Source organism: Lactuca serriola, chromosome 4 (assembly GCF_051521515.1).
Source record: "Lactuca serriola cultivar US96UC23 chromosome 4, Lser_US96UC23_V15, whole genome shotgun sequence".
In the NCBI taxonomy this organism is placed as follows: Eukaryota; Viridiplantae; Streptophyta; class Magnoliopsida; order Asterales; family Asteraceae; genus Lactuca; species Lactuca serriola.
Window position 1 is genome coordinate 258,391,315 of NC_136411.1, and position 23,660 is coordinate 258,414,974.

Consider the following 23,660-nt stretch of genomic DNA (forward strand, 5'->3'; position numbering starts at 1 on the left):
CGGGTATGAACATTTGGGAAATAGGTTAACCTGATAATAATATAGGTCGGGTTTTAGGTATGAATATTTATTTTCGGGTATACCCGAATTCGTTTTTAAATAATACCAAATATACAACGCAGCCACGTACGCACACTTCAGATAAAACAAAACCCTTCGTTTCCTTCTTATGAACGACGGCTTGACAGTCGACGCAAACTTACCAAGGGAATACGACGCTAAAGCTGAAGTCCTGAACCGTCATCACAATTCTTAGTTAATTGTATAAAGGGAATAAATACGACGCAAACTTACAAAGGGAATTAAAAAGTCCTGAATGTACTTGTTAATTGTATGAAGTATTTTCCTACCCAATTATTTATTAAGCCAACCAACATGTAAAAATATAAAAAAATAAAAATTATTAATAAGTGTCATTTAAGAAATTTTCGGGTATACCCTATAATTACCCGACCCGACCTCAAACCCGAATACCCGAAACCCGAATTATAATATAGGTCGGGTATCAGGTATTATTTTCTTAAGGAAATACCCTTTCTACCTGAAACCCGAAAATTTTACCCTTTCGACACCCCTAATGTAGATTTTCTAATTGGATTTGATTGCCTCACAATCACTGATATTGAGTTGGCAATGGCTATCAACAAGAGTTCGAAAGTTCCCCACTCCTTGCTAAAGAGGAAGATCAACAATGCTAAATATAAAGATGGGGAAATCATTCATCAGACTTCGTTAGTGGTGTTTCATGGCAAGAACAAGAACCAAAGGATGACGAAGTTTTTGTTTCAAGTATGTGATGTAGATAGGTACACGAATACCAATATACAAGCCTTCTTGTTCGAATCACTAACTGCAAAAGGAATGAAGTAGTTGACAAGGCTGGAATTCGAAAGACAATACTTTGGTATATGGAGATTCGCAGGGTACTTCTTTAGACCATTTAGCTAATGATATGATTTCGACACTTCTCACTAAGGGGGAGATTGTAGGGTGCGATATGTCTAGTGAGATGTCGAAAGTACTTTTGGTATGTTTAGGTGTGAAGTCTAGTACTTCGAAGTGTATGTATTTTGCAAGGCACCTGTTGATGTCGAACTCGAATGTCTAGTCCTTGCTTATTTTTTGTGCGTCTGTATCACTCTATAAATAGAGTAAGTATAGGAGTAGAGAGGTGCTTTTGCACGTTCGTTCTTGTATTCTCTCTCTAGAACTTTTGTACTTGTACATACATTTAATGAGTCAAAGATATATTATTTACGATCGTTTTCTTATTGCTTTCAGTGATTGATTTCGTTTTCTAAACTCGATTTAAACACTCTCCACTTATGCATGGCTCAATCAACCAACTAAACTTTAGATCTAAACCATGAACTACTCCAAATCATCTAGAGATTCATAATGTTGCAACCTTTATGAAATCTCATCATCCCATCAACAAGATCAAGAAGAAAATGGGACAAAGTTCAAGATCTAGCACCTTATAATCGAAAACGTGGAGCCTTGAACACTTACAAGGGTCTATAATCGAATTAGGAAGGGAGATGGGGACTTTCTTGTTGATCCTTGGCTTACTCCTTCTTTCTTCTTCCTTCAAAACTCTCAAAAGCACTCAAGAAATCTTCAACAATGGAGGAAAAGGAATTAGGGTTTCTTCTACGTTAAAGAGTGTGGTGGAGGCTGAGGGTGAGCAAACCCTAGCCTCCTCATTCCTTTAAATAGGATGCAAAACCCAAAAAATTAGGATTTAAGACGTCATCAGCGGCCACACCGTGGCCTTCCTTGTCACGTCGTGACGAGTTAAAAGAGACCCGCAACTAGCAAATGCTTCGCCATGTCGTGACGATCCCTCCCCCATGCCGTGGTGACTCCTAAAGTCAAATTTTAAATTAAAATAAAACATACCTCAAAACCGGATGTTACAAGTGTTTTATTTAAAACGAACAAAACGTCAAAAAACTAAAATCATTTGTAGGTTGTAAAAAGTTTTACCAGAAACATTTATAAGATGTAAAAATAAAGTTACGGATTCGAAAGATCTGATTTTTAAAAGCCAGTTTTATATAAACGAAAACATGTTAACAAAATTATATATACTATCAATTCCTAAAACGCTTAGGGTGCGTTTGGTTGTGGAAAATTTTCCAAGAAAAACAGAAATTTTGAAAACACGTTTGGTTCGTTCAGTTTTCCAAAATTTTCCAAGAAAATGAAAATTTTCAGTTTTCCAACTTGTATGTAATTTCGAAAAGTGATTTTTAAAGTTTTCCAAAGTTTTCCAAATTTCTAAGATGGAAAATGAAAATTCCCCGGTTTCAACCAAACACGTTTTCTAAAATTTTTATTGAAAATTGAAAGCGAAAACTCAACTCTATTTTCTGAAAACATTTTCATAGAAAATGTTTTCAGAAAATAGGGTTAAGTTTTCATTTTCAATTTTCAATAAAACGCGTTTGGTTGGAACAGATGGAGTTTTCATTTTCCACCTTAAAAATTTGAAAAACTTTGGAAAACTATAAAAATCACTTTTCTAATTTACCTATAATTTGGAAAACTGATAATTTTCATTTTCTTAGAAAACTTTGAAAAATTGAACGAACCAAACATGTTTTCAAAATTTCCGTTTCTTCTTAAAAATTTTTCCTTGAAAACTAGAAAATTCTCCGCAACCAAAAACACTTTTATCAACAGTAACTTTTCTTCTCTTTCTTATTTGCAACACGGAAGTCTTCTCCTCTCTTATTTTGCCGCGCACTGAAGTCTTCTTCTTTCAATTTTGCCCCTGTAACTTGTGCTTTGGCTGATGTTTATCTTCTCTTCCTCTAAGTCGGTTGCCGCCGTTCTCCTCCGATACGATTCGTTTCTCTTTCTTTATTTCTTTCCCGTTTGTTCTTTACTCTTCCTTCTTCTTTGATTTTCTATTTTGCTTCCTGAGATGCTATGTTCACCTGTCTATAACGACTATTTGATTTTGCCTTCTTCTTCTTCTTTACATCAATTCTCCTCCTTCCAGCTTTCTCCCTCTAATCCCTGTTCGTCTTCTTCTCCCAAAAATCTATTTGTTTTTTTAGAGAAGGCGGAGTGAGGTCGGAGAGAGAGAGAATCGACACCTCTCTAGCTGTTTCTTTTCCCACTATATACGATATATTGTTGAGTAAATCGAGGTCGGCGGAGGGTCCAGAGAGTTTTACTTATCCCAGCCACCTGACCACATCGAAGAACAAGGAAGCAGAAACTTTTCCCATTGATCTGCAACCTTCGCTAGGTGAAAGGTACGAATCGGTTCAAACCTCACATAAAACCTTAGGTTTTTTTTTGCCAAATTTCCGATATTATCACAAGAAATGGAACAATCAGCGGAATCGAAGACACTTGGCTGCCCTTTCGTTTCAGGTATCTCTCTTGCATTTCTACGATTTTTCTTTTTAGGAAGGAAGATGGTTAATGGTTAATGGGTTGTTTTGCTTTCTGCAGTTCATCGTTTTGAAGGAACAAAACTGATGCGTTGTGTTTCTGTTAGCTCATTGGGCAAAATGGTTTATTGAAGGGGTTGTGGTAGAAAACTCCTAGATATCTCTTTCTTTTTCCAACCTACAAATAGGTGCTTTCATGCTCCAACACATATGAAAGAAAGGTAAGTTTTCAAGTAATCACGCCATAGTGCTTTCCTTTTCTCATTCTTATCCGCACGGGTTCCCACCTTGCCGCTCTCCTCCTCCAATATTGTTTCTTTCGGTTCTATAACTATCCCGCCTGACCTGCACAAAACATTTTGTTCTCTCTTCCCTGCTCCGTTGGTCCCTTCGTATGAACAAGGTGGATTTGACAGCTTTGTCGTGGTTTCCGTCAAGAGGGCTTATGAAATCTAAGTACACACTTGAAATAGGCGTCCTGTCTTCGGCTCAGAATCAGATATATCCCCAAAATTGTCCGGAATCGATTTTTCCCTCGCTACCACCGCTTGACCAGACGTACGAAGTCAGGTAACCATCCAACCACCTCCGCCAGTATTCCTGTCAGCTCTTTTGGTCTCTCTGCTTACTCAAACGCAAACCCATAGAGGTAATTTTCAATATACGATTTTTATTTCTGAAATTATAATCACTAATACCTTTACCTGTAAAATCCATTCCAGTGAAAGAAGTTAGGTTTGGTTATATTTGTGGGATGATTTTTGCCAAGCTGTTGTTAAGGTATGATAATGAAAGTCCAAGCATCTAAGTTGCTTTTACTGATATGATGATTGGCTTCTCTTTTGTAAATACTCATGTAAAAAATAGCTATCCACACGTAAAATTGATTGAAATTATTGTCATACACGTATGGTTTACTTATAGTTGAAACTGATTGTGTACTTTCTGCAGTTACTGACAAAGAAGCCCTTCAGGGTTCTGGGTTTGCATTACGGTCTCTGAATATGGTTACATACACTTCATTATCAAAGAAGAAAGTAAGCACTCTGTACTCACTACAAGGTTCCATGTCCTTTGTCTATTTCTTTCGTCTCATCTGAATAGTAGGTTCTTCTGTATTTTAATAGCCGGTTTTCTGATGAATAATGTCATTTTTCATTTTAATATTAAATATAGTAATATACACCATTTTTTTTACTTAGAAAATGATTAAATATTTGATTAGGTGACTAAACCTCTATTGGAAACACTTATTTTGAATATGTAATTGCAGGGGCAATAATGATTTGATTATACTTTGGTTTTGCTTTATTCTGCTAAAAAAAAATGGTTTCTTTGCTGGAATTTTTATAAGTTTGTTCTTAAATGTGTCGAAAGTTGGATAAGATCTTAAAGCACGTTTTTTTTGTGTTTCTTCAGCATGGGATTTATGCAAAAAAAACTCATTTGCCACTTGAAATTCTTGCAGGTGCTGTATATGTGACAAATTACTGATTTACCCTTTTCACATATGGAGATTTGAAGGAGAGTTTCACTATGCATCCCAATTGGTCGATGAAATGCTTCAACCAGGGTATGTTGATTGTTGATGGATACATGTGATTATTTATATCACCGGATGTTTCTTATGGTAACTAACATGTGTTCTTGAAGATGTTTCATTTCATGGGTTATTTGTACAAATGTGAAGATAAACAAAGTTCACTTTTCTTCTTCTAGAAACACGACAAAACGGTAATTGTTTGTGACTTTAAGACATATATTTATTCTGTTCTAATATTTTTACTTGGTATTAACCTTATGAACAAGGTAGAAAGTTAAAGTTGTTGAGGAAAGGACACTAATTTTTTTCAGTTTAATTACTGTAAACGACTGTTTTACCTTTCGTATGGAGTTAATGCTAAATACAAATGGCAACAGTCACTACTAGGGATGAGCATATTGTTGGAACTGGAAACAGAAACGGAAATGGTTACATTGGTTTCTCATATTTTGAAATGACTCATGGAACCATTTGCACCGGAACCGGTTTCAAATACAACTTGTATTTTTAAAAAAATTATAGTTTTATCAAAAGAAAACATGAGTAAAATGTAATAATCTAAAATTTTAGGTATATAATATGGTTTTTATGAGATACTAAGATGTATTATGTTGTTCGGCAACAAACCAATTCGATAACAGACATGACACAAACCCTATACAACATAACACACAAATTTTAAAAAACAATATGAACATAAACTGTCATTTTACCATTTTCCCTCTTATATCCAAGAACAGTAACCATTCTTCCCCATTATATCCATAATCCAGGGAAATATATGAACCACCGGTTATATGTGTTAAACTGAAGGGTCTATTTGGAAAAATGTTTGAAACTACAGAACAAAAAACAGATATACAAAATGTCAAAAAAAAAAAAAAAATTTGGTAGAAATGGAATAGTTATAATATGCTTCCTTATTTACTACAAACATTTGCATCTATATATATATATATATATATATATATATATATATATATATATATATATATATATATATATATATATTAATTTATTATTTTTGTAAGATTAACTTTATTTCCTGTTTTAGCCCGCTCGGGGCCGTGAGTCGGTTAACGTCTATACCGGGGGTACCGCCTGGAAAGGTCTCCTTGCACAATAGATTCAGCGGGTTCAGCTCTTTAATGTCTTCACTCCAATTGCCCTTTTTCAATTACCAATTACAGTTTTCAATTAAAAACAATGATAAATGTAGGAAGGAAATTAGACTATGTGATTATACTAATTATATGGTAACACAGGCCATTTATTGACCATTATGCCCCTGGTCATTTAAAGTTTTTTTTGCATTGTTTTGGCTTTTACTTTGTTTTTTTGGTTTGTATTTTTGTCATAGTAAAAAATACACAGTTTTAAACTTTTTTTTTGGCTATTACAATATTTTTTTTTTACCAAAAACAACAATGCACTTTAGTTTTTTTTTTTTTTTTAAATAAAAGTCGTGTGGTTTTTACTATTAATCAGGTTTGTTATAGATTGTCTTATCAATGAATCTAACAAATTAGCTTTGAAAAGGCATCAAATGACACTTTTGGGTAAGCAACACAATATATTTATCTGTTTTTTAATCGAGTTAATGACAATCATGCCCTTGGTCGTTTAAAAGTATTTTGATGTCATTTTGCCTTTTAAAAGAGAGTGATGTGTGAATGTAAGCAAATGTAACCTCGTACCAGACCAAAATCAATACGAACAAACTAATCCTACTACTACTAAAACCAAAAAGTAAAGTGATTCATATTTAGTTGAGATTTAATTTTTATTTGGTTGTACTTACTTTCATTCTTGTGATTTTCACTGGATTTTTCCTTATTTGAATACACAGTCAACTGGAAGAGACAAAAAGTGGACGGGATTACTGGTGAATGTACCAAATGAGCAGTATTGGAATCCAGTTATACCCAGCGGAAGTTCTTGGACTCCGATGAGTCAAGGGAAACTGATCTATCAAAGATCAAATTTTATCAAAACCGTATTGCACAAAGGAACTTAAACCCCTAAAAAATCAGTAATCCCCTACATTTAATTTGGACATGTCGATGATTACAACTCAAAGCAGTTTCCTTAAGGTGATCTATCCTTCTATTTTCTCAAGTTTTTTTATTAGTTTATTAAAAAAAAATTGTACCATTAAAATTTAAATCCGTAGGTTACACGTTTTAATAAATATATTTTTCGACCATAATAAAAATTAATTTGAAAGTATAATTCTATTTGTTGCATTAGACAACTTATTTCAACAGATGGATTGAAGGTGTTGTAGAGATGACAAATTTTTGATTTACCCTTTTCACATTTGGATATGGACCCTTGGATGTTGGGACAAGACTTCATGCTGTAGAAGGATCATCTTGCTAACAAATGAAGGATGAGATTTCTCTCTTTCGTGACATGATTTTTTTTTTGCTTTTCAGGATAAAGCATCTTTGAAAACAATTTAATTATTATAGCATTGTACTTTTAAATTTTCTTTTTCAAGATGTTATATAAAATTTTGAAGAGTATTTACGCAGACTTGATCCAACCTGGCGCCAACGGCGCAGGTAATTCCCTACTAGTTATGATTAAATGACGTAACAAACAAAATTTTATAAACTTAAAAAAAATAAACGAACAAAACTACGACACAAAATACATAAAACATATCATTATATATATGCACACACGAATAAAATATCAAAAAAAAAAGTTTTTAAATCGAAAAAATAAATAATAATAGTATGATTTAAGATAACTGATTTAAAAAATTAAAGTAATTATATCAAATCTATATTAAATTTGATAAAAAAGAAGTAACGATTAGATGTTTCATAGAGTGAAGTGTTGGGTGACGTTTTTTTTTCTTAATTTAAGGTCTTTTTTTTTCAAAAAATGTTTTATTATATACACATAAGCGTACGAACCTTAACATTTAACCGTGCATGCACGTTCAAATACTTTCCTACTAATTCGAATGAGCAATTTTTTTTCCACATATTACTTTCGGATATACCACCACCATGATTACAACAAAGAAATACTTTAGCGGAAAATCAAAAAGTTAATGCCTTTGATTGCTTAGTGACGAAAACTAAACCTTGAGAATGCACTGCATTTTGCATCAAATTCTTCAAATCTTTAAAATATCTAAAAATCTAAAAATTGATAAAATATCTAAAAATCTAAAAATTGAGAGAAAATTTTAATGTAAAAAAAAATCAATAAATACATCAAAAAATTATACACACGTAATATAAGATTACAAATTATACTGCATTAGTAGAAAATTCTGAAATATTTACCATTTTTCCTACAAAACTGAGTTAGAGAAAAAATCAAAAATCAAAAATCAAAAAACAATTAAAAAAGTTAAGTAAAAGCACGAAATTAAAAAAAAAATGTTTAAAGATTTAGAATTTGAGTAACCCAAATTCAGAATTTTTTTTAGCCTAGAGCCTATTCCAAGTCTAACGCATTTCTCCATATAAATTGCTAAAACCCTAACTATTTTTTGTATATTCCATTTTCCACTTCTAAGTCACACACACACACACACACACACTCTCTCTCTCTCTCCCTCCCTCTCTCTCTCTCTCTCTCTCTCTCTCTCGTTGGATTAACTACTGCTGCCACCATTAGACCATCCCAGCACTAACTCGCCGCCTCGCCGGACCACCGAAATCAGGGCGGTTCCCCCTTATTATTCTCTATATACATTATGCTTTTGATATGTTCGTTATTCGCTGTAGTTCGTGGACGTTGTTTTAGGTGGTAAATGGCAGTGACCAACCTGATGCGTTATCATATACTACAAGATCCTATGGTGCACATACGACCATAAATACCTTGGATCTATATTTTCACTAATTATACATGCAAATGGTTTCCAAGGCATTAAACCTATAACTAGCATGCATTTTCATATACCAAAAAAGATACTAGTTAAAGTAACATACCTTTTTTGTAGCTTGATTCCACAGAGCTTAAGAGCTGAGTGCCTCAAGGGGTGACACCTCAAATGGTTCACACAACACCAACAAAAACTTACAATAACTTGAGAGAAAAGTCCTTATGCTCAAATTGGCTAGCCCTCTCATATGAACCCTCTTGGGCCGATTTCTTGAGCCATGGGGGTCCTTATATCTTGTGGCTATTAGAGTTACACTATGTAACTCATGTCTTTCCATATTCTTCATGCGCCATGGGTTAAAGCCTCCATGGAGTATCCATGGGTTTAGCCCAACATGAAGAAATATGGATCATAAGCCCACATATATAAGAATGAATGATTTACACAATCAATCCCCATATATTTAATCAATGTCTTTTGATCACAAAATTAATTCCAAATTAATTCTTGATCAATACTAATTAAATAATATGATTTCATATTAATATATTAGAACTTATAATATATTAATAAATCATATATATCCTTTTCTCACAAAAGTCTATCCAAATCGTTCCGATGCCATGCAACCCAAATGGACCATGCCAAGTCGGGTCAAATACATACCACTAATAGTTATAGGCTTAGACATCTAATCCAACAGTCTCCCACTTGGATAAGTCTAAAACTATTATTGCGTATAACTCTAAAAACCGACTAGCAATCGTAGCTCTTAAAGCTGTTGTCGAAATCTGAACAAATCAATGACGCGTCCATTAGATAAGAGATCATATTCCTCCATTCTAGATATCATATGGACTGAGACATGGATTATAATCATTCTCTCTGTCCATCTGTTGTTTCCCGATTTCCGATTTATGACGACTGACTAATTAAACAAATCAAATCAGTCCAGGCCCGGTCGAGCACATACGTTTGTCATCACTAAATCATTGAGGGGCCCACATATATCGCTTTTATCCCTACAAGGGTAAAAGGAATGGATAAACTTTAACTCATATGCTTGTTCTATTACTCGTTGAATCATACACAAAGGTACGTTTTATAACATCGAGTTACCAATGTGTTTTTGTACAATCAATTTATAACCAACTCATAGTCAACAACTCATATCTCTAGGTTTGAAAAATATAAGATATTATCGTCCCATGATCACTCGTGATAAAATCCATGAAGTGATTCAAATGAGCGTAGGTTTAATCCAATACTCAGAACTTATGAACACTCATGAATGTTGTAGCAACTCTTGCTATGACCAACAACTTAGACATCTACAAGCCAACTTCATGACAGTCTTGATTCATATCTACTTCCAACATATGACCGAATGTGGAGAATTTAAATAACTTAGTCATTCGGAAAGAATAACCTAGCTATTCTGGAAGTCAAAACATGCAAAGTGAAACACAAGAATAATACTAATCCTCTATGGTCCCAAGCACCTTTGAGAGTAAATAAAACACCTTTTATTTAAACACCATATTGATTACTCATTATTCATTGTATAATGTTTCAAATAATCAACTTTATACTTGAGTCGAAACAATAGTTATGCCATGCTCCAAGCATGCACACTATGTTTGTCCAAACAATAGTTATGCCATACTCCAAGTATGCACACTTTGTTAGTCTATGGTCCTTACTTTGTGAAATAGACCAATTGAACATGATTCCAATGATGCTCATTTCACAATCCCAAATCCTTACCATAAATGTAAGAATTCCAAATTCTTACCATTTATCGAAATCTGTTAGATTCTAAACTTATATGCATTGATCCTCTTGTAATGACTATGCACAAAGTCACAAAGACTTGCCAACAGACATTATAGAGTATTCCAATGGAGAGCAATTCCATGGAAACGAAGTCTCAAATTCAAAGTACATTGTTTTGAACATCCTTCTTGCATTATGTTTTCTAATCTTACACAGATTTAAGGAATAACTTCCACCTATGGAAATATTTCCATATTCCCATTTTGACTATCACTTCTGAACAAGAGTTGCCTCTTTCCAGAATATGTCAACATGGTCCTTTCCAAAAATTTACACCATACTTCCAACTGTCCATGAGAAACCAATCTTTGGTAAACCTCAGATTGTCCTCGACAATTGCTTAATATTTTTAGTCATATCCAATTCTAACCCTTTTCCCCTCTTAATTCCCTAGGCATTTGGAAAATTTAGAACGGATAAATATTATAGCACATGAAATCGATCCTATACCCGAAGCATACGGGACATGATTCATGATGTCTCACATAAAGACATGAACCTAGATCAGTCTTTTGCTACAATATTTTTATTTGCCATGTTTTCATAATTCAACTATGAAGAGGGATGTCGTAATCATAATCGAATTTAAGAACGCAATATATATATATATATATATATATATATATATATATATATATATATATATATATAGAATTTCCTTATGTTGAACCATTCCAACATAAAATTCATATATATATATATATACATACATATATATATATATATATATATATATATATATATATATATATATATATATCCTTGACTAAAGATGATTAAAATCTCAATCTAAGCTTTTAGAATTGAAATGAAGTATAATTTCCTCTCCCTTAATTATAGCAAAACAACTTTTCCCAATTGAAACTTTTATTTTCTATAATTAACATTGCCAATATTGCAACACTTATCATAATTATCATGCTCCCACTAACATGATGATTATTAGCGTAACACTTATGCTCCCACTAGCTTTGACATGTACTCAGAAATCAGTTGGACTTCTAGAAATCAATACTTTCTTGACTTTCTTACCAAAGTTCAGATTTCTGATACGAGATGCTTTGATAAAACTTTATCAGAATCATATACCTTTCCTTAGATAGATCACATGTGTGTCTAAACAATTTCCAGAACTATGAAAAGGGATGTTGTAATCATAGTCTCAATTGTTTATACCTTTTCCATTCCTCACAAGTCCATGTTAGTGTGCCGGTTAACCACACACGCTCCACTAACGACTTTGAGAATGCAAATATCACAATTGCTATCTATTTAAAATCTACTTAGTGAAAGCGTTTCCTCACCATCATTTTCATGAATCGGAGAGAAACCTGATGACACTTAGATTTTATGTTGTATGTGTTCCTATCCATGTGAATTTGTCATAACCACAAGGGGATGTTAGTGACAAATCCAAACTCATATGGACCGAACTTGTGTAATCTTAACTTCTTGCCACCTGGTAGCACAAGGGCCTGCCATTGCTTCCAAGTAGTTGTCCCAACAATGAGAACTTATAGAACTCAGATTTGTAGTCAACTTTAACTGGAATGGGTACATAATTAAGAGTATGTCAACACGATAGGTTACAAACCTCAACTCGTGCGCTAGTGATAAACTACAAGTTTTATTCTTGATTAGTTCTTGAAACTTTTTCAAGATCTTTAAGACTCCCACTAACCTTTTGACATATAAGATTATCTTGTCAAGAACCATTCCTTGATAAAGAAAATATTCAATAGTTAGTGTGGAATCTTATCAAGACAAACACTTCACACAATTGGCCTTAGTTGGTCTCTATTTTATCCAAAACATCACAACTTACCAATTTCAAATGTACAAGAGTAGAACACATTTTACTCTTACATTTGACAAGTGTTATAAACCTTCTAAAGATTATGTCACTCAAGTTACAATCTTGGAGTATTACTCTAAGATTCAATTTTTGAATGAAGTATGATTCATCTTTTGATTTAACCATTTCAACAATCCATGATTCATTTTCTTAGCCAAACAAATGTATTAAGATGTCCTTAGAGGATCAATTGTGATATGGTTTCATAATCACTAAGATAATCACAAAACACGATGCTAAAGTACTCTCCCATCTTTTCAGATTGGAGAAACTTTTATCTTTCTGCCTAATTTGATTCTTCTCATTCGTTCTGCCATACATTGAAACTTTTCTAATGTTTCAGAATTATACTTAAACTTGTAAGTATAACCATATTTACTAAAATTTTCAGTAAATCATGACGAATAATGTTATCGTTCTTTGTGGTGGACCTGATCAGTGCACAACCAAGTGTACCCGATCTCCTAGTCCTTTGCTTGACTCACACACACACACACACACACACACACACACATATATATATATATATATATATATATATGTGAATAAGGAATTAGTCTTTGTAAGGTCAAACCTTGTAATATGATGATGTTTGAAACTGGTCACTCAGCGTCAGCGCATGACTCAGCGTCAGTATCAGCGTCAGCGTAACAGTTGTTCAGTGTATAGCTTTATATTCAGCATTTTGTAACAGATTTAGTACTTATCTAATTTCCATAGTTATCGTCTATTAGTTAGCTGGTATATCCCTGATTTGTAGGGATAGCCTAGAATAGTTGTATATATTCGTTTGTACCGGTTTGTAATAGGTACGCCTTTCATAAACCCTAATAACCGCTTTGTGCATACGATAATCTCTTGGTGAGATTATCATTCTTAGTGAAAGTTTTCTTTGTGAATCTTTATTGTTCTTATTTACAATCATTGTTTGATAAGTTGTTTGATCTTTGGGTCGTTCAATTGGTATCAAAGCGGTGTTCTCTTATCAAACAAATGGCTTCATCATCTTCTTCTTTAAACTCATCAAATCATCCTTCTGCTAAAATTCCTCCATTTGATGAAACCAATTTTGCTATGTGGAAAATCAAAGCTCTCTATGCATTAGAATCTATAGATGAAGACATGTTGGACATCATCGACAATGGCCCATATGTTCCGATGTATCAGCCCTTGAAAAACAATGTTCATGATGGTGTCATGAAGAAAACACCTAGAGAAAACTGGACAACAGATGACAAAAGAAAGAATGGTCTCGATGTTCGTGCTCGGGCTGCAATCAGCTATGCTTTGCCATACAATATCTTTGGTCTGGTTCAGAACTACATCTCAGCAAAAGAAATGATGGACACGCTGACTGTATCTTTTGAAGGCACTGAGGAAGTCAAGGCTACTCAGATAAATGATCTAAACAGAAGGTATGAACATTTCTTTGCAAAGAAAGGTGAAACCCTGACTCAAACCTTTAACATGTTTAATACTCTTGTTAATGATCTGCGGAGACTAGATCAGTTGAAGCATCGAACTGTTCTAGTGCAGAAGTTTTTGGATTCTTTGGGTGCAGGTTGGGAGAATCATGTTGATGTGCTGAAGAATAGTGAGAAGATCTTCACAATGGATTTACAAAGTATTTATGGAAACCTTCGATACTATGAGGAATCAAAGCTCCAGAGAAAGGAGCTGATGAAGGATGCTCAGCGTGAGTCATCAGTGGAATTGTTTTCAAACAAAAGGCAAGAGTCTGAGTCAGACACTGAAAACCATTCAGACACTGATTCTTCTAAAAGTGATACTGATGATCTGGAAAAGGTTGGTGCTAGTGCGGCTTTCATTGTGAAGACTTTTGAGAAATCAGGCTGTAATTTCTCAAAGTTTCAGAAGAAGATGAAAGGGAAATCTTCTAAAAAATCAGATGCTGACAAGAAACATGCTACTGAAAAGAAAGGGAAAGCTCAGTGCTTTAACTGTGGTAGCACTGATCATTTTGCAAACGAATGCAAGCAAAGAACCCAAAGCTCGGACGAATACTGGAAGCAGAAGTACAACAAGTTGGTTGAAAAGCTGAAAGCAGAGAACTTGGAACATAAAGTTATTGTCGCTGAAGAAGAAAAATGGAAGACTGATGAGGAGTCATCAGATGATGAAGTGAAATGTTTGATGGCTAAGACAGAAGATGCTGATGAATGTGAAGTCAGCACAAGTTCGTTTGATGCTGATATGTCTAATGCAGTTGAAAATTCCAGGAAGCACAACACTGATTCTCCTTCAATGTATCAGGTTCAAAATTTTGTTTCCTATTCAATGAATGAAAAAATCAAAATGTTTGAGTATTTGGGTGTTCTTAACTCTAAGAAGAATCAAACAATAAGGGATTTGCAAAATCAAATTGATCTTCTTAAAACTGAATTATCCCTGAAAAATAACATTATTGATACTACTCAGGAAAATCTAAGAGTCACTAGTTTATCAAACTCCTCTCTGTCTATTGAAATTGATAATGTTAAAGATCTCTTGAACAAAGAACAAACTGTACTACAAATTTGGGCTAAATCTCACAAAAATGCTAATTATATTATTTCTGCTCAAATACCTCATTCATGTGAGAAAATTCTTGGGGGAAATTTTGCTGAAGCTGAAAAGGTTTTTAAATCTCAAGAAAAAGAATCTGAATTTTATTCCATGAATGAGTTGAAAAATAGTTTCAAAAACAAGTTTATCAGTAACACTTTTATTAATCAGAGTCTAATTGATGAATATTGTGTTACTAATTCTAATGGTGTTACTGAATGTGATATTGAAATTACCGAAACTGATCCTACCTCTTACCCTGCACATCTTGTGAGACCAACTCCTCTCACTGAAAATATTATTGCCTTTCCTATCTCAAATGGAGTGTTTCATGTTGTTCATGAACAACTTAAGCATTACCCTAATTGTAGTGCTTCCGTGAATAAGTACATATTTGATACTGATGTCATCTCCTTATCCATCACCAATCATAATCCATCTGACACTGAATTCAGTTGTGATTCAATGTCAAACAAAAGGACTCAAAGTTCACTTGGTAGATCTTACAAATCCAAATGTGTTAAATCTAGACATTTGCTCACCAAGAAAAACTTTGGTACTAGAGTTTGTTACAGATGTGGTGATACCTCTCACAAGATCAGTGAATGCATGTTTGATAAAACATCTTTAAGAGCTGAGAACATCAAAGTTAGAAATGAAAAATGGACTCTTAAATCAAATTCTTTGAACTATCTTCCTAAAGAGTGTTATAATTCATTGTCGAATAACTTTGTGAATGACCCATTTTACAATGGGTCAGTGTGTTCTAACTAGTTTCTCAGCACTGCAGGGTCAATAGCATCTTTGGTACTTAGACAGTGGTTGCTCAAGACATATGACAGAATCCAAGTCTCTCCTGGAAGACTATGTCAAGAAAAGTGGTCCTGCAGTTACATACGAAGACAATGGAAAGGGGTTTACTAAAGGATATGGGAACATCAAGTGCAACAATGTGCTGTTTCAGAATGTTTCATATGTAAAGGGGCTCAAATACAACCTTATCTCAATCAGCCAATTGTGTGATGCTGATTATGAAGTTCATTTTACAAAAAAGGAGGGAAGAGTCATCAACACTGACAAGAACATTGCACTCTCAGCAAGCAGAAAAGATGATATATATGTTCTCGACATGTTCTCAAGTGACAAGGCACTGATGCAATGTTTTTTTACCAAATCTCAAACCAATCTCAGCTGGATTTGGCACAAAAGGTTCTCACATTTGAACTTTAAGAATCTATCTAAAATATCCAATCAAGATCTGGTTAGAGGTCTCCCAAAATTCAGTTTTGTCAAAGATAAGGTGTGCTCAGCGTGTGAACAAGGAAAGCAAACCAAGTCATCTTTCAAACCCAAGTCATGTTCTAGCATATCCGCTCCTCTTCATTTACTTCACATGGACTTGTTTGGACCTATTCCTGTTCGTTCCCTAGGAGGAAACAAGTATACTCTGGTGGTTGTGGATGAGTTTACTCGATTTACATGGGTGGTTTTCTTGAAGAAGAAAGGTCATGCTGCACAGGAAATTATCTCCCTGATTCGTCAAAACGAGACACTGACTGGTCTCAAAGTTAAGCAGCTAAGGAGTGATCATGGCACTGAGTTCCAGAATTCAACTCTTGAAGATTTTTGTGACTTTAAAGGCATTGGGCAGAACTTTTCATCTCCTCGCACACCTCAACAAAACGGAGTTGCTGAACGAAGAAATCGAACACTGATTGAGGCAGGAAGAACCTTGATGATACATGTTGGTCTCCCTATGTCGTTTTGGGCTGAAGCTGTTAATACAACATGTTATACTCAGAATCGCTCTCTAATTCACAAGGTTCACAAGAATACACCATATGAGATGCTGAAAGGTCGAAAGCCAGACGTATCCTTCTTTCATGTGTTTGGATGTGTTTGCTATATTCTCAATCAGCGCGATCCCATATCAAAATTTGAGCCTAAGGCCGACAAAGGTATTTTTGTTGGATATTCATCTATTTCAAAGGCTTTTCGTGTTTTTCATGTGAACAGGCAGTGCATTGAGGAATCCATTCATGTAAAGTTTGATGAAGAATCATACACTGATGAAAAAGTAGTTCATTCCTCTTCTATCTTTCAAGAGCTTCTCTCCTGCCCATATGACGAAGTTTCTCACACTGAAGAAGAAGCTATTATTCCTGATCCTATCGCTTTAGACCCAAGTTCTGTAAATCAAGGTACTGCGGTCAGCTCGACAACTCATTTGTCCGATGCTGATGAAACCCTTGAAGCTGAAGATTCTCCTGCAACTGATGTTCCTTTCAGTAATAACACTTTAGTGTCAAATCCATTGGAATCAGCTCCTGAACATCGAGATCACCCTGTTGATCAAATTTTTGGGAATCTTCATGATGGTGTCCGAACCAGATCTCGTGTATCTAATAATTTTTGCATGTATGTTAATTTCGTTTCAATGATCTTACCTGACAAGATACACTCAGCTCTTCAAGACGCTGACTAGATTAAAGCCATGCAAGACGAGCTGAATGAGTTCGAAAGGCACAAGGTGTGGACTCTTGTTCCCAGACCATCAGGAAAGACCATCACCAGAACACGCTGGGTCTACCGCAACAAGGTTGATAAAGATGGTATTATTACTCGCAACAAAGCAAGACTTGTTGCTCAGGGGTTCACTCAAATTGAATCTATTGACTACGGGGAGACTTTTGCTCCAGTTGCCCGCATTGAAGCAATCAGACTGTTTCTCACATATGCCTCATACATGAACTTCATTGTCTACCAGATGGATGTCAAAACAACATTTCTTCATGGTGTGTTAGAAGAATAAGTATTTCTCAAACAGCCCCCAGACTTTCAAGACAAAGAGCACCCTGACTATGTGTACAGACTAGATAAAGCTGTATATGGACTGAAGCAAGCTCCCAGGGCCTGGTATGAGACACTGGCATCATATCTTCTTGAAAATGGCTACAGAAGAGGAGCAATTGATAATACACTCTTCATCAAAAACAAAGGCTCAGACATGATTCTTGTTCAAATCTATGTCGATGATATCATCTTTGGCTCTCCAAATGAGAAGCTGAGCAAGGAATTCGCTGAAATCATGTATCAAAGGTTCGAGATGAGCATGATGGGGAAGATGACCTTTTTCTTAGGTCTTGAGGTTCAGCAACAAAAATCAGGTATCTCAATTTGTCAAAGTAAATATAATGCTGACATGCTTGTTAAGTACTCTCTCAGCGACTGCAAACCGGCTTCTACTCCGGTGTCCAAGACTGATAAGCTACACGCTGATCCCACCGGCACTGATGTTAATCACTCTCTTTGTCGAGGAATGATTGGATCTCTTCTCTACCTCATTGCAAGTCGCCCTGATATCATGTTTGGAACCATTCTCTGTGCTAGATTCCAAGCTAATCCCAAGGAGTCTCATCTCATTGCAGTTAAACGCATCTTTCGATACTTAAAGGGAACTCAAAACTTGGCATTGTGGTACCCTCGTGACTCAGCACTTGAACTCTTTAGATACACTGATTCCAACTATGCATGATGCAACTTAGACAAGAAGAGCACGTCAGGTGGATGTCATTTCCTTGGAAATCGACTAATCAACTGGTCTAGCAAGAAGCAAACCTCAGTAGCTATCTCCACTGCAGAAGCTGAGTATGTTGCAGCTGGGAGATGTTGTGGCCAACTCTTATGGATTCAGAATCAGCTTCTAGATTATGGGCTTAAATTCACAGAGACTCCTATATAATGTGATAACACCAGTGCCATTCAGATCACACAGAATCCTGTTCAGCACTCAAAGACAAAACATATCGAGATCAGACATCACTTCATCAGAGACAATGTTGAGAAGGGCAAGGTTGTTCTTGAACATGTCAAGACTTCAGATCAACTAGCTGATATTTTCACCAAGGCCCTTGATACTCAAACTACTGCTCACATTATTGGAGAACTTGGAATGATCTCTCTGGATTAAAAAATGTTTTACTAATGTTTGCTATTGTCTTATAAACTAATGTATTTTTTTGCTGCTGATGATGTGCTGATGAGGTTTACCATGCTGAGTACATTGTATGATCTCTTATCTTTATCTCTTCTACAAAACATCTAAACTAAAGTTGAATGATTCATTGTATTAAACCATACACTGATAACAACTTGAAACTCTTTGCCGATGGTTAGACAAAACACCAAGGTCTATCATACGCAACTATCCCTTCTTACCAATCTAACACTGATTCTGTGATTCAGTGTGACAAAACACATGCTGATGAGAGTCTAACAGTCTTTGCCGATGGTTAGACCAAAACACCAAGGTCTATCACATGCAACAATCCTCTATTCACCTTCTTCTCACTCAGTGTCTAATGATTCAGTAAGAAGCACCACTCACTGATAAAGACTCAACACTCTGTGCTGATGGTTAGATAATTAAACCAATATCTATCACACGCACCAACCACCTTGCTAACCTTAAACAAGCAAGTTGTACCTTGAATTGACGACAGACTATCCTTCAGCATGTAACTTTTAGTGACACTGATCTCAGCGCTTCCGCAGACACTGATTTTCGTTTCATCTTCAGTACAACAGCTCTTTTTACCCAACGACTATTTTTTGATTTGACAGTTTGTTAAGATACACAATTATTTTCGAAAATAATCATTACCTTTTAAAAACTGTTTAATCCCATATTTAAACTTTTTCCCCACCTATCTCTCAAACCTTCCTCCCATAATTCAAACTTCCTTCTTTCTCTTCAAAACCCTAGAATCCAAACTCTCTTCAATGGCGGCATCACTGTTTACTTTCTCTTCCACTTCAAGAAGAGTCATCCCAGCTCCAAATTCTCCCCCTCTTCCCATATACATCAAAGCCACAAATGTCGTTTTCAACCCAGATATACCAGATGTTCATCGCGGTCTTGGACTTGATGATTTTGTCAATTTTCTAGTATCGTGCCGACTTCGATACGCTATCAGTGAGGTTCCATCAGAGTTCTTTCCCGAACAAGTATGTGAGTTCTACTACACTGCAACGGTTAATAATGAAAACAACATCATCTCAGGCATTATTGGGCGTGGCCGTCGCTCAGTTTTCATCACCGCTGATCTTCTCAGTGCTGCACTCAGGTTACCAATTTTTGAACCATTCTCTGAGCTTCCAACTATTGAACGCTGTCGACGCCTTTTCGATCAACTGGGCTATGATCACTCCAAGGCTGGTGCTCAACCAGATCTCATTCTGCGTCAATGTATGACTCCAGGATGGAAGTTCTTCACCGGGGCACTTTGCAAATGTGTGGGTCACAAATCTCGTAGTGGTGACCAACTGAGTGCCTTTGAGCAACAAGTTGTATGTTCCATTCTTCTCAACAAACGTCTTGATTATGGGGCCTTCTTCTTTGATCAACTTGTCCAACTTCTTCGTGCCAATGTACGAGCTGATCATGTTCCATTTCCACGCTGGATTGCTCTTGTCTTGGATAAATTTTTCGCTGAAGCCTACTTCTCCCACTCTGGAAACCCTATCCAATGCCCACACATGTCAGTACGAATGTATCAGGATGATCCACTGGCAAATGACATCGGCATCTCTGATCGGATGCGAGAATGGATCGCGAATCCATATACTGTTCCTTCACTAAACGCTGACACTGACGAAGGAGCTGCTGATATCAACGACCCTAATGCTGAAATACAAGCTAATCCTAGTCAAGAAGGTGGTTATATCTCTCCTCAACTTTCTTACCATACCATTTCTGTCACTGAAAGGATTCGTTCAGCTCATGGGGAGCCATCTTCTCAGGGGGAGCAACCATCTCAAGGGAAGCCACCATCTCAGAGGGAGCCACCTTCTCAGGGGGAGCAGCATCGATCACAAGAAATTCCAGGTACTCAGCTCATTCATATCTCGACCTCAGTGTTTAATGAGCTTCTTACACTGACTCGAGACATGAGTCAGCGTCTTCTACGTATTGAGGCTGATGTCAACCAACTGAAGGGAGTTCTTCTGTCAACTCCTTCCCCTGGCCCAAATAATGATGATGATCAAAAAGGGGGAGAAACTGATTCTGTTGAGCATGGATCTGAAGATAGTGAGCATGATGATGAAGATGAACATGATGATGAGTGTCAGATGCTAGACATGAACTTCATTGATCCCACTGTGCCAGTTCAAGGTGAAGACTCAGATGTAGTTAGCGAGGATCTTCATCCTTTATCTCGAAAGCGCAAGGCAGCAGATACTGAATTATCTGATTCACATGCTGACACTTCTCTTCCCAGCAAGAAATCTAAGTCCATTGTCAGTATATCCAATTTGGCAGCTGAATGGAACATGTCTCCTGATCAAGTTAAGGAAATCCTTGATGAAGCCAATAAAGCTCAGCTTCTAAAGAATATTGCTCAAGCTGATGAATCCCTCATTCAGCACAAACTTCAGGCCAAAGGATCCTTTGAAGCTCATATGCAAAGGTTTTTAGAATATCAGTCCAAATCTAAATCTTCACAGCCTCCTCCCAGTAGCAGTAAGTCAAGGACTGATAGTGTTCTCGACAGGATTGATCGCAAGAGGTTTCAAGATGTTCTTAAACGAAGAGTGGGCAATGATAAGATCATCAAAGTTAAGGCCTCAAAACCTCGTAACGAGAAAATTCTTACTTTGCTGATCACTCGTCGAGGTCCTCAACATCCATACACTGAAGTTGTCAAGAGAGACGAGCTGATCAGATATGGACTCTCTGAATGGATGAAATTGATCGAGTTGGCATCCAAGCAAACTTCAGCTTTTTCTTCAGAATTGACTTGTGCTCTTCATTTACTGATTAAAAAAGTTCAGCGTCTTGATCTCGTTCCTAAAGAGCGTTCTCAGCAGCAAGGTTCAAGTTCCTCAATTCCAAGAAACAGAAGAACCAGATTTTAGGTTGATGGTGATGATGTGTTGGTTCTAAATTTTGGTGCTGAAGAATTAAACAACTCTCTTCAGTCTTCCCATTGGTGTTGAGCCGGTTCAACATCAGTTCATTTTTGTTCCTGAACATGGAATGTTTTATCTTGACAAGAACAGAAAAATGTGTTTTCAGCGAACTGCAGAGATTCCAAGGGCTCCAACAACTCATCTTTTTGGCTTAAGACAAATGTGCATGAGTCATCAAGATCTTTCTGGAGAATTTCATATTCTAATTGCTATGGAATTACTGAATAGAAGACAGGAGCTGCTGGATAGTCCTTACTGGCCAGTAAAAGTAGAAGCTGAAGCTGAGTATGAAGAATTTTTGTCCAGAGGTGTTCTAGTCTAGCTGGTTTTGAACATCATCATATTGGGGGAGATTGTAAGGTCAAACCTTGTAATATGATGATGTTTGAAACTGGTCACTCAGCGTCAGTATCAGCGTCAGCGTAACAGTTGTTCAGTGTATAACTTTATATTCAGCATTTTGTAACAAATTTAGTACTTATCTAATTTCCATAGTTATCGTCTATTAGTTAGCTGGTATATCCTTGATTTGTAGGGATAGCCTAGAATAGTTGTATATATTTGTTTGTACCGGTTTGTAATAGGTACGCCTTTCATAAACCCTAATAGCCGCTTTGTGCATACGATAATCTCTTGGCGAGATTATCATTCTTAGTGAAAGTTTTCTTTGTGAATCTTTATTGTTCTTATTTACAGTCATTGTTTGATAAGTTTTTTGATCTTTGGGTTCCCAAAGATGAAAATTCCCATTCATCATATAATACAAGTTGCATGATTCCAAGTTTCTATCCAGCTGAAACTTGGGTGATGAGAATCTTTCCTTATTTGGCAAATTATGACACTACCACAAATGAAAGAATCAAATCCATTTTCCAATATTGCTATCAATGGAATCATATAAACAACAATTTTTCACAAATGCCATTGTAAGGATACTTAAAATAAATAAAATCAAAACCCTTTTTTTATTTTATTTTAAAAACTTATCCTCATAATGAAAATGCATATGAAAACAATGTTGTTATCTATTCTTAAGCAATCTATCACAACTCTTAAGCAGCAGCTCAAAATTCTGATCACCGAACCATGCGATTGAAATCCATCTTCGCGATCAACATATACTTCCTTTAAGCTTCCTCTTTTTTCTTTGATTCTTAAAACATCAACATGTGACCTAGTCACATCATGTAATAAGAATCTACAAAGAGGAACTTAATAGAGTTAGATATTGGACTTACCTGAAGTAGAGTCAAACTTTTTGACTTGACCAACCTTATGATCTTTCAGGTAAATAGGGCAACTTTGCAACCAATGCCCCTTCTTTTGGGAATATATGCATATTGACTCTTTGGGAATGGTACACAAACTATCTCAGACTTAACCTTTCTCTTTACCATTTGGTCAACCGAGTTGACTATGGTCTATTCCTTTCCATTGGGAAGAGAAAGTTTTTTTGGATTTCCAATGTTACTAATGTCAATATCCATGGAAGTTTGGGAAGTCGATCTTCCAATCAAATTTTCTTTACCCATGCCACAAATCATTGTTGATTTAGTAGCATCAAGCATATATGTAAGATCATTATGGGTCATGTCATGGTTTGTCATGTAGTAGCCCTAAAGGAAC

The 23,660-nt window shown here is 35.8% G+C and overlaps 1 long non-coding RNA gene across 6 annotated transcripts; it reads left to right on the plus strand.

Moving 5' to 3' along the window:
- Positions 1 to 2,730: 2,730 nt before the first annotated feature.
- LOC145096956 (uncharacterized) lies at positions 2,731 to 7,489 on the plus strand. 6 transcript variants are annotated; one of them, XR_013704182.1, is made up of 7 exons: positions 2,731 to 3,390; positions 3,472 to 3,631; positions 3,814 to 4,059; positions 4,133 to 4,190; positions 4,362 to 4,447; positions 4,879 to 5,144; positions 6,803 to 7,489. It is a non-coding gene; the product is annotated as an uncharacterized LOC145096956 (long non-coding RNA). The 6 variants fall into 6 exon arrangements; XR_013704184.1 differs by having other exon boundaries at positions 2,732 to 3,390; positions 3,472 to 4,059; positions 6,803 to 7,046; positions 7,392 to 7,489; XR_013704180.1 differs by having other exon boundaries at positions 2,732 to 3,390; positions 3,472 to 4,059; positions 4,879 to 4,983; positions 5,064 to 5,144.
- Positions 7,490 to 23,660: the final 16,171 nt, after the last annotated feature.